Source organism: Saimiri boliviensis, chromosome 8, assembly GCF_048565385.1.
Source record: "Saimiri boliviensis isolate mSaiBol1 chromosome 8, mSaiBol1.pri, whole genome shotgun sequence".
Taxonomy (NCBI): Eukaryota; Metazoa; Chordata; class Mammalia; order Primates; family Cebidae; genus Saimiri; species Saimiri boliviensis.
This window is the reverse complement of record NC_133456.1, coordinates 39474350-39490428: the sequence shown is the minus strand read 5'-3', so window position 1 is coordinate 39490428 and position 16079 is coordinate 39474350. Positions and strand designations below refer to the sequence as shown.

The following is a 16079-nucleotide window of genomic DNA, read 5'->3' as shown; positions in this document are numbered from 1 at the left end:
AATGCCTGGTTAGAATGGATTAACTATTCCTTTCCCATACTGAATAAAAGCAACTCTTACACTTGTGTGCATGGCAGGCCAGAAGGCCAGATTATCCTCTTCCCACTGAAGTGGTCCTCTCACCAGACGGACCTGGAATGTGTGATAGCTCTCTTTCAACATTCTACCACCTAGAATAATGGACTGTGCCAAGCTCTCTCTCTACAATATCCTGAGGTCCAACACCCTAAGGGTCAGGCCCTGAGGGCCATTCAACCTCCATCTTCCAAGGTAGGGCTCACCTCGTGCCTCTCATGGCAGGAGGAGAACTCAACATTCCTTGGAAATTTCACAGGATGCAGTGAAGTAAGACACTTTCGAGAGCTAGTTCATCAGTCTTCCATCAGCTATTCCCCAGAAGATATATGGTGGTATTGTGGGAGACCCTTACTGGACACTCTGCCACATAACCGAAGTGGTATTTGCACTCTAGTCAAAATGGTTACCCCTTTTACCTTGGCATTTCATCAACCAACAGAGAAAACCCACCAACGACATACAAGAGGAGCCCCATATGGGTCCTTTGATTCTCATGTGTACTTAGATGAAATTGGAGTCCTAAGAGGAGTTCAAAATGAAGTCAAAGCCAGAGATCATATAGCTGCTGGATTTGAATCAACACTATTCTGGTGGGTGACAATAAATAAATATGTAGACTGGATAAATTACATTTATTATAATTGACAATGATTTGTTAACTATACCAAGGATAGTTGTGATAACGGAATCACAGAACAGTTAAGGTCTACCCACCAAATGGCATGGGAAAACAAGATTGCTCAACATGACGTTAGCTGAAAAGGGTGGTGGTTGCATAATGATGAAGACTTAATGCTGCGCTTTCATTCCGAATAACACAGCTCCAGATGGAAGTATCACAAGAATCTTACAGGGACTTACGGCTCAATCTAATGACCTGGTCCAAAATTCAGGAATAAATAACCTCATTTCAAACTGGCTAGAGAACTGGTTCGGCAAATGGAAGGATGCTGGCATCAGTCCTCACTTCCCTGGTAGCAGTATTAGGTATACTTTTTGTAGGATGTTGTGTTATACCCTGTGTTCAAGGACTCGTGCAAAGGCTTGTTAATACTACCCTCGCTAACCTATCTCCAACTTCTCCTCCACCCTATGCAGAGAAATTACTTCTGTTGGAAGACCAAGCTGAACAATGAAGCAAGGACCTATTAGATAAGTTTGAAGAAGAATTATGAAATAAAAACAGAAGGGAATTGTGAGAGATGGGAAAGTTCTTCTTCAAAGTTTATATCTTAGACTACATTATAAGGAGTTACAATCTTTTGCTCTATGGCCATTATCTGCTAGTAGCATAAACATATACCCATGTATATATATTCTCTAAATCAGTTACATCTTAAATCAGCTACCTTGACTCACTCTGGCATGTCTGAACAGAACTGGGCAAGCTCCAAACCCTGGTGCATGCCATTCCTTGTTTGGAAACTCTCCAGACCTTCTCCTGACTAGCTTCCTCTTCTTCCCTGTCTTCTTCCTCTTTTTATTTCCCCCTTATCTATTCAGGAAATTTTCAAGTTTTTAGCCAGTTGAGTCAAACATAGAATGTGAGGTTCCATTCCAGCCTATGAAAACTGGACACAGCGGTGGGGTGATTGTGTCAGGTTGTGAAAGTTATAAATGTGCCGCCTCCTTTTCTCAGGTGTGCTCTCATGGCAAGCTGCTGGTGAGTTGCACCCTTTCTGCCGAAAGTAAACTAGCCTTGCTGAGTGATCCACTGTCTCGGTGTGGACTCTTCCCGATGTCATAAACCCGTTTCCAACATTCAAGAAGCTCAGAGGACAAGCAGCAGAATAAATACCAAAAAACGATACTTAAGCCTATCATATAAAAACTGCAGAAAATCAAAGACAAACATAAAAATCTCAAAAGAAGACAGAAGAAAAACACCTAACATATAGAGGAATGAGGATAAGAACTACAATGGACTTGCATTCAGAAAATGTGCAAAGAAAAAGGAAGTGGAATGAGATAGTCAAAGGGTTGAAAGAAAAACCAAACTACCACCAAAATTTCTGGATTGGGTTATGTTTCAACAGTGAAGGAGAAATAAACACCTTCTCAAACAAACATTGAAGGAATTGGAGGAATTGGTCTCTAGTAGACCTGCCTTGTAAGAAGTGTTTAAAGAAGTTTTTCAGAGGGAAGGAAAATACTATAGACAAAAATCTATTTATATGCAAAGAAAGGAAGAACATTAGAGAAGAAATAAATGGAGGTAAAATGAAATCTTTCATTTTTATTGATTTTAATTGATCTAAAAGATAACAGTTCAAAATAATAACAGCAGCAATGTACTAGGTGAGTATAGTGTATGGATAAGTGAAATGAATGATAGCAACATAATAAGGAACAGGAGGGAAGAATTGGGAATGCTTTGTTGTAACATACCGGCATTACTTGTGAAGCAGTATAGTTATTTAGAAGTAGGCATGCTGTCTTTGCTGTGTTTCTGTTCATCTGCACTTAAAAGTCAACTCAATCCATTTAGATGCTCCAATGGACTCTATAGCCTCATGTCTTAGTCCATGTGTACTGCCATAAGAAAATACCACAAACTGAGTAATTTGGGAACATCACACACTGGTGTCTGTTGTGGGGAAGTAGAGGAGGGACGGAGGGGTTGGCAGTTGGGGAGAGATAGCATGGGGAGAAATGCCAGATATAGGTGAAGGGGAGGAAGGCAGCAAATCACGCTGCCATGTGTGTAGCTATGCAACAATCTTGCATGTTCTTCACATGTAACCCAAAACCTAAAATGCAATTTAAAAAAAGAGGCCGGGCGCGGTGGCTCAAGCCTGTAATCCCAGCACTTTGGGAGGCTGAGGCGGGTGGATCACAAGGTCAAGAGATCGAGACCATCCTGGTCAACATGGTGAAACCCCGTCTCTACTAAAAATACAAAAAATTAGCTGGGCATGGTAGTGCATGCCTGTAATCCCAGCTACTCAGGAGGCTGAGGCAGGAGAATTGCCTGAACCCAGGAGGCGGAGGTTGCGGTGAGCCGAGATCGCGCCATTGCACTCCAGCCTGGGTAACAAGAGCGAAACTCCGTCTCAAAAAAAAAAAAAAAAGAAAAGAAGAAAATAAATAAATAAATAACAAAAATTTAGTCTCTCAAAGTTCTGGTGGCTACAAAGTCGAAGATCCAGACACAAGCCTCTGGTGAAGGCTTTCCTGCTGCATCTTCACATAGCAGAAGGTTAAAGGGCAACAAAAAGGAAACCCGCCCCCAGAGCCCCCTTTTAAGACATTATTTCACTTTTTAGGACAGAGCCCTTGTAACCTAAACACCTCTCAAAAGGCCCCATCTCCCAACACTATTATGCTGAGGATAAAGCCTTTTTGGGGGACACATTTAGACCATAGCATGTGAATATATTCCTGATAAATAGTTGATACATTTGAGCTCCCTTAAGTGGAAGAGTCCCTGCAATCCTCCTCACACATAAATTTGGAGGACACATTTAGACCATAGCAGATGAATATATTCATGATAAATAGTTGACACATTTGAACTTCCTTAAGTGGAAGAGTCCCTGCAATCCTCCTCCAGTTGTGCTGAGAGAAACAATCTATGATTTCATATCTGCATATTCTTAAATAGATGAATTACATGATTCTGTAACTATTTCATTCTGTTTCCTCCTTTCTCCTACTCTACCACTAATTCTTGACCAACCTGAATGCACCTTCTACATAAATGTTTATAGCTCTTTATAGGTGTAAATTAAGATAAAATATTTTATGATGTCTCTTGATACTATTAAAATTCCTATCTTGAAAAAATATGTTAAGAGCAAACATTTTCCAGTAAACATTTCTAACAGATAAGGTATTTATTATTTCTAATTAATAAACACACATCATTTAACAAACCAAATTTGGGAGCCTCTATTATAATCTGCAAACATTCAACTATGTGTTTGCTGCCACATTCTTCCTCCTGTAAATTACCCAATTGTTTGAATCTCAATATCAATAATCTCTCCCTCACAGTGACATTGACAGAATTAATTAGCTAGACAGAGAAATAATCCCCACTACATTGTCTTATGTAAAAATGTAATAAGAAGAAAATTTTCAAGGAAATTCAAAGTTCTCTTTGCTTTTTAGAATTCTTTTTTTTTTCAAAAGTCAGATTTACATTTCATACAGCACTAGGTAAAAAGAAGAAGGACCAGTGATCTGCTTCTGCCCAAATCACTGCTTATGTCTGCCATTAGTATTAGAAAGGAGGATACGGCCTGGTACAAAGGCACTGCACCTCCTATCCAGATGAGATAGGAGGGAATGAGGGAGTATAATGATAAGCAACTGGGTTATAACAGAACACTAAGAATTAACTGATCTTTTTCTCACTGTATTTCTGCTATTAAGTCCCAGCTTATCTTTTTTACTTTTAGCTTCCTGTTGTTGATAATGCATTCAGTTTAGAGACAACTCTATTTAGACCCAAGCTGTGATTTTAATGCAGAAAAATAAAACCGTAGGCTTCTTGAGGGGAGTGATATGGTATGGATGTTCATCCTTCAAATCTCATGTTGAAATGTCATTCCCACTATTGGAGGTGAGGCCTAGTGAGAGGCATTGAAGTTATGGGGACGAGTCCCTCATGAATGGGTTGGTGACATCCTCATGGTAATGAGAGAGTTCTAGCTCTGAGTTCGCATGACAGCTGGCTGTGTAAAGAGCCTGACACCTCCCACTTCTCTCTCTCTCGTCCCCTCTCCAACCAGGTGATGCACTGGCTCTCCCTCTGCCTTCCACCACAATTGAAAGCTTCCTGGGGCCTCATTAGGATCATATGCTGGTGCCATGCATCTCATACAGCCTGCAGACTCACGAGGCAAAATAAACCTCTTTTTTAAATAAATTGCCCATCTTCAGATGTTTCATTATAGCAATGCAAACAAACTAACACAGAGAGGATTCATGTATTGCTCACTTGCTTTCTCTCCACCACTTAATAGTTCTTACTACATAGGAACTTCATAAATTCTTTTTTTTTTTTAAGTATTTTTTTTTTTAAAGACAGGGTTTCACCATATTGGTCAGGCTGGTCTTGAACTCCCAACCTCAGGTGATCTGCCCGCTTTGGCCTCCAAAGTGCTTGGATTACAGGTGTGAGCCACCAGGCCTGGCCCATAAATTCTTAATGTTTGGATGAATAAACAAAAAGATGTGTGAAAAATTATGCAGAGAAATCTTTGATTTTTAATTTTTTACCGTGGAGAAATTTATAACTAAAATCTGAATTAACACAATCTTATTCTCTTTAAACAAAGTTGAGGATGACATAGGATAAATTAAGAATAGATGAGGAATAAAGAGATAGTAACTCTCATTTGCAGGAAATGACATCACTTTTAAGAAGTTTTTTTTCCTATTCTTTATTCTTTACTTTCAATAATTATTTCAACAAGTTTTCCTGAAGAGTCCTTTGTGATACAGTCAGTTACAGCCTTGAGCTGTGCTAAATAAAGGAACAATTGTAACTTTCATATTGAAGGTCTCTCTGACATACCATTCTCTTGTGGGGAGGTAGGTGAGAGGGGAAGGTGGAGAAAATATCATGATTACTTTTTCACATTGCCTCCTTTTTGCTTTTGCCCATGGTGTGTTTTACTACCATCCATCAGAGTTATGTCAAGAATGGGCTTTACCTAAAATAGCTGAAAAGTAGCATAGTTTATCACTTACCCTCGTCAGTGAGTCAATTTGAAACTCACTGTCTTCTACTAGGTCAAAAGGAATTGCTAATATTTGTAGAGGACATGATGGATGGCAGTTAGGATTCTAACAAAAGGTGACCAAAATAAAATATCAACACCATTTCATTTCTGAATTGAAGAAGAATGGGAAAAGCACAGATGACATTTCTCACTCAACCTGATTTGCCATTTATTTTGAAACGAAGAAGGGAGGCAATGGGGATAGAGTCCAAGCCATCATTTAAAAATGTGGCTACAGGCATTTGTTATTGATGTGTCATTGCATCACGCTACTTGAAAAAAATTTAAATGAATTTTTCTTTCCATGAGTCTGATTTAAGTTTGCCTGTCCAAAATTCCTTCAGGAATGCTCCCCTCTTTGTGCCTTCATTTGTCAAAAAAAAAAAAAAAAAAAAAAAAAGAGAAGTTGACATAAGGGTTTTACCAAATTTGGTCTTGAAATCATGGAAAGAAAATTGGTGTTTTGTGGAATCAGCCCCTTTCCTGTTGAGCATCTTTCTGAAACTTTTATGTTCTTCCTAGCTGACTCCTGAACTAACCAGAACTACTGGTGTTTCAATTTTGGGATGCATTCAATATTTAAGCTTTTACTTTATCACTTCAGAGCCATCTAGTTTCAAGTTCTTTAGTTCCCACTTCCATAGCAAAACAGTTTATAAAGTGGCATAGAAGAAACACTCAAGGGATCAGCAGGAAAGTTGAGGAGTCAAGGAATGTCAACTCCCCGCTCATCCACACTTCATTCACAGAACTTCTGCCTTTATTTGCTGAATATGTTAAGTATAATCCCTATGTCATATGGATTAAGGGAATCACTGGTTTAAGAAGTTGAAAAACCATTGCTCTTCTCAATTAAAGCAACAGAAGAAAAGCAGAATCATAAAAATTTAGAACCAAAAGGGATTTAAGTGACAATCCAATTCTCTGATTATATTGAGATGAGAGAGTTGAGCTAGGGAGAAATGAAGAATGTGTTTGAGTACACATAGTGATTTGCAGATATAAATCTATTGATTTCTACTCTAATATTCTTTTTTATTTTTCTATAATGTCAGTGATACTTAAAGAATGAAGACTGAAGAAATATGTTTCCAATGGCTGCCTAACTTGATGTTATTAGCTACTTCAGAGATACTGTAGAAGAATATTAAACCGTATTTGTCTGCATATATTTATGCATCCATCATTCCATCGTTAGCCAAAGAAATATAAGCCAATGATAGAAATCTGTTCCCGATTATATAGTTGTTACAGCACAAATACTATAATAAATCCATCTAATTCTCAAGCACTCAAAAGTCTAAAGGATAGAAGCGTGGCTTTGAGGGACTATATGGAGGGCATGTATTCCATATGCTACATGTAAGAAAACACTGAACCAGGGAGTAGACACACACATAGAGTTTCTGATCATAGATACATGGAGATTCCCAAAAATAAATTAAAAAGAGGAACTGCTTGCCTACAGTTTGCTATGAAAACTTGGATATCAGCATGTCAGTTTGGATTGCATACTGTAACTTTTTGTAATAAATGATCTATGAGTCTTTAGCCATGTGTCTTCATTCCTGGATTGTGTTATTCTCTGGAAGGGCATAAAACAGAAAAAACATGGTGACATTAGCACAGTCTTTTGCTATTTGCTTTATGGCATCACCAGCTCCAACACTAATCCTCCAGCTCTTACGGTATCTCACATGTGCTTCCAATAGTTCCTTTATTGACCACAGGGAGTATGTCCTCTTTGTAAACTTGTGCTCCAGAGGCACTCAGCGGTGTCTGCTGTCAAGTCCTCCAGTGTATGTGGACCATGTGAAGGTGTCCTGTGTCTGCTGGCAGAGCCCACAGTAATTCTCTCTCTCATCAGTACCACTGCTTTCCTGAGTATTGCCGTCACCTCCACAGGACACTGTTGCTGCCACTGGGCATGGCCACTGCCTTTCCCTGGTACCGCTTTTTTCAGAGAATGTTATTAGATGCTTCTGCTATGATATGCCACTGCCATCTCAATGCATCCCTCACACATACTCTGGCAACCATCACATACATGCTACCATCACCTACATTGGGCTTGTTTTTGTACAGGAACCATCAAGAAACCCTGTCCAATATTATATGGGACTCTGTGAAAAACTACATTCTTCTCTTTAGTGAGATATCAAAAAAGGGCTGCTTGGATCCCATGCTCTACGGAATTTTTATTGAAAGCTGTGATGAGGTAAACCGTTTGACGGGTTTTTCTTCCTTTCCCCCCCACACTTAGCTCCTTTGCCTCTCCCCTCTCTGACAAGATGATGGCAAAAATCTAAGTAGATGGATTAATTTGAGTAAAGCAATCAAGGAAAAAGAACCACATCCCTGGAGAAGAGAGGCATGTGGTAGAAAGATATGCCACGCCAGATACATGTCGTGAAAGCTCCCTGCAAAGGAGAATGGAGATGGTGGAACAGGGTGGTGAGGACAAGACTATGTCGAGGGGAGAATTCTGTTAGGATGAAAGACTGAGGGACTTCCAGGAATGGAAGGATGCCAAGAATTTGGAGAGGACCGCATGTTTTCATTAGAATAGCAGTGAACCAAGTTTCTCTATTCACTTAATGCTTCAAAGATAAAGTTTTGCATTTCAGCCTGGACCAGGTGCAGCTTTGTAGACACTATGTAGCTATTTCCATAGTTATGTACTAGATACTATCATATTCCCATCCTATTCTTCTCCCCTCCGTATACCAAGAGATGAGTTCATAAGGATTAGGTCAGGCGACAAATATGCAGGAGAGGCAACAAGGTGTCCAAAACATTCCCGCTGCTGAGGCTTTACTTCTCAGTCAAGTCTGACTGTCTCTTCCTCCCCTGAGATAAACTCTCCCCAAGACTACTCTTAGTCCCACAGACTTCTGGCAGATGCAGTCCTGAGTCGGCTAGCATTGTCCAGACTTGTCTGAGCCCCAGCGAAGAAGGAACAGAGTTTAAGTTCAACTGAGACCGCCACTATTTTTCATTTCAATAAAACGTAGAATTGTCTCTTGGATCACGGCAAATAACTTGCTGATACACTTAGTTCTTTGGGTGTCAGCAGAAGCTGACACTTTCATTGTTTTCTCATTCTGAAATTTCAGTTTTATAAATCTCCATATTAATTCAGAGCAGCTGAAGATGAATCTGCTTCAGAAGACTATATGCTTCCCAAAGTATCCCAGTTGTTTTAGGGTCGAATTTACTGTAGATTTGTGGGCTCACTAGCTTTTAGCTTCATTTTGCTTCCCAGATCAGCACTTGTATTTGTTACACAGCCACTGGCTGAATCACTCTGAGAGTTATGAAGCCATGTGGACAGCCCAGGGACCACATGGCTCATCTAAGGTGACGCTGAGTGTTTATTATTGGTCACCAGGTTAGGATGTGTCTCACAGAAATTGAGTTCAGGGACTGACCAGTTCCCTGGAAAAATAATTCTGAGTTTTTAATGATGTAAGCTTCTCCCCAAACACATCAACATCTTTTTTTTTAAAGTCAAAGCAGAGATAATGCCACTTCCTGATAGAAAGCAGGCTATTGCTACCCTGCACCAGACACAGCCCTAGGAACAGGGGTCACTGAAGAATATGCCAGTCTCTATTCTCAACTCAAGGAGCTTGTATTTAGTAAAGGAGAAAGACTGGAACCTTCACATGACAGAGTGAAATACTTACTAGAGGTATACTCAAGGTATTAGGCTGGATTCTGGTGGATGGGTGGTTAAACTTGACTCTGCAGGGAGGAGTAGCTTAAGGTGGCGATGCTTAACTGTTGTCTTTTATATTACATCTATTCCATGAGGTGATGCTCTTGGCTGCTTAGAAACCCTCACACTGCCATTTATACCAGTCCCTTACATCTCTGCCAACTCCTCCCACCCTGAGTTAGTGCAACAGCTGCATATCAAAGTATTTGAGAAGCTTTTGAAAAATGGAGATGCTCAAACCTCACCACAGGCTGACTAAGAGAGAATCTCCATGAAAGGAGTCTGGCAGGGAAGGTAAAGCTCTCTTAAAGCTCTCTCCTCAGAGGACTCCCTAGATGTACAGCTGGCCAGCCTGGCACGAGCCTTAAGACTGGCCTCTGGAAACCATTGTTCTAAATGACCTCCATCAGAATCCCATACAGGCCATCAGTGGGGCTGGGGAGTATTCCCTGAAGTATGCCACATGACATTATCTGCTTTTAAAGATTCAGCTGCGAGCCCAACCTGAAGAGGAGACGCCTATGGGAAAAAGTATATGCTCAACTCAGAATTTCACCCAAGTCTATTTTGATTCCATCCATCATGTCTAGACTCTCATTTGTCACCATCGGGTAGAACTATTTAGGACACAGTCAGACTACTGTGGGCTCTGAGGATAAGTGTATAAGATCAGATCTAAGTTAGCTTCAAAGTTAACTCTTGGCTCCTCCACAAATTCCTGGAAGTATTTATTGGTCAGATTGAGTAGTCCTTTTTCCATAGGGATTTGGGTACATGCCAGGTTTGGCCATTTGCTCAGACCAGTGAGCTGACTGAAAAAGTACAAGCACCCCTAAACCTTCAGATTCACAAGCACCCTGGCCACGCACACTTCTGTAGTGCATAAGAAATAGTGCCAGCTTGGTACAGGAAGGAAGCACTGGGCGTGAGTCAAGAGACCTGGATTCCAGTTCTCATTGCCACCACATATCTGTGTGACCTTGGGTGTTTCACAGAACCTCTCTGGGTCAATTTCCTTATCCATAAAATGAGGGAACTTGACTAGAAGATTCTCAGGGTCGGACCTCTTTTCATTGGGATAATGATGATTGATAATGCTTTGGAAGTTGTTGTAAAATGACTTGCATAGATATCTCTGCCTAAGCTATAAGTAATTGGAAACGTGACTCCCAGAAATAATTTTTCAAAAGCCATCCTTTCTTAATTGAAATAGAATAAAAGAAAATGGTCCAATATTTATCTGATATCTACTGTGCACCAGGCATTGTATTGAGTGGTTCTCCCTTTGTGAGTTCATTTAATCTTTCTAAAAACCCAAGAAAATTTCTGTTCCAGTTAAGAAGACCCTGGAATTTTCTCATTTCAGACAGGACAGCAGACTCAGACGGTAAAATAACTGGCCTAGGTTCACAGAACTAGTAAATGACAGAGCTAGAGCTCAAGTCCAGATCTTATGATTTCAGATAAGACAGCAGACTCAGAGGGTAAAATCACTGGCCTAAGTTCACTGAGCTAGTCAATGATAGAGCTAGGGCTGAAGTCCAAGTTTTGTTCTTCTAAATCCAATGCTTTTGACAGCTGAAATTCAGTTGTAATCCTGTGGGTAGCAAAGGCCCTTTGTAAGTCAACTGGCTGGTCCAGTTCAGTGGAGAATAACTGTGGGTAACCACACATGACAGCATTGCTATTTACCCTGCAATTCATGTTTGCCTTCAGGGGCCTTCCTAAGGCTTACATTAGCAACTCAGTCTCTGACTGAGTTACCCAGTGAATGTCCCTGTCTCGTTTCTGCTCTTATTAATTTTTATTTCTTAAAGAGGAGAGTTAAAAATAAAACACAATTAAATATTAGGGCAAAATTAGTGCTGTGTCTTTAATCCTATAAATCCAAGCAAAAATTCCAAATTTAAAATCCCGAGGAAAACATAGCGAACCCATTGTACCAGCAGAGAGGGACGGTATACCATATTTATTAAGTTTTAAAAAAATATTTGCTGGGACATCATATTGCAATAGCACAGAGAGTCATGACTTTACATGTTCTGCCTTTCTATGTGATTAAAATACCAATTTTGACACTGTATTAATTTCAACCATAATTCACTCATTTTATGAAATATTCTTTTTTTTTAGGACACATCTGACTGTTTATAATCAATCCACCATGCATAAAGGAACGCTACCAGTTAGAAGGCAAGTGTAAGTCTTAAGTGCTCCCAATAACATCGGAATACAAAGAATGAACACCACATCCTACAGTGCACAAATGACCATATTTAACACCTCTCAAAGACTTTGTATAGGTCAGGCAGGTTAGCAAGCTGCAGGATATTACCATCTTCTGTGAAATGTTTAGGAGGCAGAATGTGTGAGTGCAAGGCTTTATAGACAATGTGTTTCACAGTCCACTTCTAGGAGTTTGGAATGGAGCCCGGAACTTCACTCTGCTGGCCTGAGAGGGTCAACTCCTCAGATATGCACTGCTTTTGGATGGAACATAGTATAGTGCATTCTTTACTGAGGCTTTCAAAACATTTCTTTTCTTCGTCCCGATTCACCTCAGTGGCTAATCGAAGAATGAAAATAGGCAGTCCCTCCAAAGGGGGCATATAGTTGTCAATCAGAAGGGGTAATCCAATCAGGTTCCCTTCCTCATCAATTTCCAAAGAGAAATAGTCTGCAAGCATCTCAGCCCTCCTCTTCAGAAACTCAACAATGTATTCAGCAAGTCCTTCTTTGGACCATCTTCCTCTGTCCAGCCATTCTCTGGACTGTCTAAAGCAAGCATGGTGAGGTCAAAGAGCGGTACTGGCTCCAATAACCTCAGGACACCAAAATTGGCAAAATCATAAATGAGTATCTGGTAGAACAGTTCTACAGTAAGCTGGTGGCGTTGAGAAAGTATAACTTGGTCTGATGCTGTGCCAAGGCCCACTGAGGATTCACACAGCCCACAAAGGAGTGGTTACGCAACATCTCCCAGCAATAATCTCATGTCCCCATTCATTAATTTCTTCCTGGAGACTCAAAACACTGGTGAGGTTAATGATCTTTCTCCGGGGGGGTACAGACTGCAGTTATGTCCTTTCGGGAATCAACTTCCACCACATCCACATCGCAATCTTCCCGATGTCTCTTCCTGGGATTGCCTGGGCTGGAAGTGGATCACCTCTTCTCTGACATTTCTGAAGTCCCCTTTGTTATATCCCCCTCCAGGCTCTGATTTTTGGCAGCCACTTCAGCAGGGGCTGGGAGTTCAAGCATCTTCTCAGCTTGCTGCCTAGCCCTGCCACTAGAAATATCTGTCTTATCCTCTGGGACAAAGGCCTGGGGCTGACTGGACAGCAGTTTGCTTAGAGGCTGAAGAAATGCATTAAGCTTCTGTTCTCAGGAACCATCTGGTGGGCACAGACCTTGTCACTACTTCCAGAAGTAGAAGAGGAGGTCAGACTTGTTGCGGATTTAACCATCTCCCCAGAGGCGCCAGCTAGTCCTGGTAGCAAAGTCTGGGTGAAGGACATTCTGGAGGAATTGGAGCCCAAGAGCTTGCTCTCAATGTGCTGCTGCTCCCTCTCCAGGATGCGCTCCTCATGCAGGAAGTGAACTTCGTGCTTTGTGGTGTGCATATTAACATCCACAGTCTGGGGACTGATTTCTAAACTGAGGTATAGGAATGGGTGTGTGTGTTTGGGCAAATAGGCTGCATACACTGTTTGTATGGCTTTTCTCAAGGAAGTTGATTCTACCAGACGGTGGCTGATAAAGAGTAAGAAGATATACTTCTTTACCGAGTAGTTTGCTTTGGAAATATAACCATTCATTTTGAAGGCTAGGGTTTTATCCTCACACCCAATTTCTATCAGTTCTCAACTAACAGCATTTCCAAAGATGGAGCGAATATTGTCCATGGTTGAGGCATTAGCTACTGTCTAACATCAGCTACTGTCTCTGTTTTTTAATTGAGAAACTAATGCCTGAATTGTGTATTGAATACCTGCCAACAACTTGCAAAATTTTCCCATATTCTTCACTTGGATTTTTTAAAGCTTTTCTTCTTGTGGTTATGTTGTAAAAAAAAAAAAGGTCCTCCAACATGATCTGGGTCCCTTGATTGCCTGCACATGGTTTAGGAGGAGCTTTCAGTTTTTCCATCTGAGTAACTTGCTCTGTATGCACACTTTCCATCAGCTGTTTTCCCTGTAATAGTAACATGAGCCACTTGGCTTATGCTGGCCAAAGCCTCACCTTGAAAGCCATAGGTGGAAATACTGGCCCGCCGCTAAATCCTCAAAGGCCTGCAGTTTACTCTTAGGGAACCTCTCACATACAATATCCAGATCTTCTTTCCTGATCCCAGTGCCACTGTCTTGGATCCAAATCAACTTCAGGCCTCCCTCTTTAGCAACCACTTGAACACTTGCGGATTTTGCATCTAAACAGTGCTCGATGATCTCTGTGATAGCATCAACCGGCCGCTGGATAACTTCCCTCACGTGATGCGGTACACCGCTGTCTCGTCCAGCCACTGAATAACCCCAGCCATGAACAACATTTTGGCACCAGGGGAGCTCAGGAAACATCTAGATGCTCACCTGAAGTGCCTTCAGTCAATCCGAAGGCATATTCTTTAAAAATGAAGTTGCATTCTAAGATTTACAATGTTAAAAAGAATTACTTATCAGTGTTATTGGTTCACATAACATTTATAAAAGATAAAGAGACAGTTTGAAATGATTCTGAGGTCACACAGTAGGGACTTTAGGCTGCCAAGCCCCAGTTCACACTTGGCACCTGGCAAACATTTAAACCACACGTCGAAGAACCACTTAGCCATTCTTTAACAGGAATGCCTCATACAGAATCTACTCTGGTAGAGGAGCCGACAGGGTAGATGGGCCATTCATCGCAACATGGAGGCCCAGCATTTTCACGGGGTGTGGAAGAGGCACCAGCAGTATTTTCTAGCCTCAATTGTCTCTTTGACCTATAGTTTTCTATCATTTGCTTATTGTTAAATTTCCTTTCACCTCTCACCATCACCATCATTGTTTTCAGTTATTTTAGCTCAGAAAGGGTGGGTCTAATATTAATATCTAGATTGGTCAGTTCCAGAAGCTGAAGGTCCTTGCCAGGCTTGATCTAAAGTAAAACACACACACAAACACACACACATGAGAGAGAGAGAGAGAGAGAGAGAGAGACTGCTTGTGCGCCATGTGCATTCAATCTGGGATCTGTGAGATCCTTGAGGCATTTTATTTCCTGTTTTGTTCTCTTAATTTCCCTGGCTTGGTTTCAGTGTAGACTCAGGTCTGGTCAATAGATAATGTAGATACCCTATCACTGGCTTGTGAGAGTAATTGTTTTAATGAGGCAACTGACGGGCTTCTGTTGGTCCCCAGGAAGCACGGCAGAAGGGATTGTGTTTATAATCGACTCTAATCCGTTCTAATCTTCCACCTTAACCTCACCAAGAATTAAGTGATTGATTTTTGGTCTCTTGAAAGAAAATAAAGACCTCTTGAGACAAAACTTGGCAGCTGTCCAAAGACAAAAAAACAATTGAGGGCGGGCACCGTCTGTACTTGGATATGGGGAACTGTCTTGGTCTACGTAGGCAATTTCCCTTCCATCAGTTCTTGGTTCCTAATTGATCACTCGCATGGTCCTGGGTCAGAGGTTAGACTGAATTTCACAATAATTTATTTACCTCAGCATCAGACACCTGTAAGACCAAATACGGCTAGGCCAGGTTATTCTTTGGCATTCTGCCTCCTTTAAGGGGTATCCCTCACTCCCTTGACCTGAAGTCAAAGTCTGTAGTTCCCAGATTACTGCTTTCAGACAGCAGATACTACCCTTTTTCTCACTCTACTCAGAAAGACATGGTAGTTCCCCCCTTAAAAAGTCTATTTTCCCATATAAATTCATGTTGGCTGGAACAAAAATGTGCTGTTGAAGTAGCTGACTACTAAACTGGATGTTATTCACACGCATGTTCATCTTTTAACCTACTAGTGAAATTGGGGCTGAAATGATAAGCTAATGAGAATAGAGAACAGTAAGTAAGCACTGAGGGAAAGCTGATCTCCCTCTTCCTTACCTCTCTTGTCGCCTCCACACCTCCTATTCTCACCATTCCTCAGGCATGTTCCTAGTTTCCATTTTTCCACATAGTTCAAATATGCAGGGTCAGAGGAGTGGGGTGCACAGAGGCTGAACTTCAAGGCAGAAGGCAAGGAGGGAGAGGAGGATTCTTTAAAGAGAAAAAAAAGAGGATGACAGATAGCAAGAGGCGGAAGCAATTAAGTACAGTTGACAGTATACCCTATCGTCAGCATGTTTAATTATCTTCACTCACTGTTTTGTACCTAGGCCCCTCAGCCTCCTAACATCACCACCTGGCCAGGCTGCAACCTCCTATCCAGCTGCAACCTCCCATCTTGCTCCCTAACACCAGGTGCTGTTGATTCCAGTCTAAAGTCAGCCTTTCACACTCTTTTTTTTTTTTCTTTTTTTTTTTTTTGCCTCCTGTCACCATTCTCCCA

At 41.1% G+C, this 16079-nt stretch overlaps 1 long non-coding RNA gene and 1 pseudogene across 1 annotated transcript in view; both read right to left on the bottom strand.

Annotated features, from left to right (window-relative positions):
* The window catches only part of LOC141585254 (uncharacterized), a 112492-nt gene extending 96821 nt beyond the window's left edge, over nt 1-15671 (bottom strand). The window contains exon 1 of the long non-coding RNA XR_012518650.1: nt 15635-15671. This is a non-coding gene — a long non-coding RNA (uncharacterized LOC141585254). The remainder of the gene's footprint in view (nt 1-15634) is intronic.
* LOC101053557 (DNA mismatch repair protein Mlh1 pseudogene) lies at nt 11844-14083 on the bottom strand (annotated as a pseudogene).
* Nucleotides 15672-16079: the final 408 nt, after the last annotated feature.